Below are 831 nucleotides of genomic sequence, written 5' to 3' on the forward strand. Positions count from 1 at the left end.
TAATTCCTATACAAAGAAGTATTGAATTTGCTTCAAAATTCTCCAATATTATTACAGATAAGAAACAATTACAAAGATTTCTTGGTAGTCTTAATTACATAGCAGATTATTATGAAAATCTTGCTAAAGATACTTCCATATTACATGCTAGCCTTAGAAAAAATCCTGGCCCTTGGACTAATGAACATTCTGAAACAGTCCAAAGGATTAAAAATAAGGTTAAATGTTTGTCTTGTTTATCTCTTGCTAACCTTAAGTATTTTAAAATTGTTGAAACTGATGCTTCAGACTTAGGCTATGGAGGAATCCTTAAACAGATTATACCTGATACATCAAAAGAAGTTTTGATTAGATTTACTTCTGGAAAATAGAATCCTACTCAATCTAAATATTCTACTATCAAGAAAGAAATGCTTTCTATTATAAAATGTATTTCAAAATTTCAATATGATCTTCTTAATTAGAAATTCTGATTAAAAACTGATCGCAGCTTAGCTAAATCAATTATTGAAAAAGATGTTAACAATCTTGCTGCTAAGCAAATCTTTGCTAGCTGGCAATCTCAATTATCTATGTTTGAATTTGACATTCAACACATTAAAGGTGAAAATAATTCACTTACTGACTACCTAACTCGTGAATTTTTGCAGGAAAAAATGATGTCCCCATATAGGGGAAGAGGCCGCGGTTAAGGCCATGGTGGAAGAGGGAGTAACAATATGTTACCCAAACTAGAATCAAACATTCCTCTAATAGGGGATTGGACTACAGTTTAGAAAGGAAGAAAAATGCAGCAATTACCTGCATCTTCATCAAAAAGGAAGATGTTGC

This window comes from Vicia villosa, linkage group LG1 (assembly GCF_029867415.1).
Source record: "Vicia villosa cultivar HV-30 ecotype Madison, WI linkage group LG1, Vvil1.0, whole genome shotgun sequence".
NCBI lineage: Eukaryota > Viridiplantae > Streptophyta > Magnoliopsida > Fabales > Fabaceae > Vicia > Vicia villosa.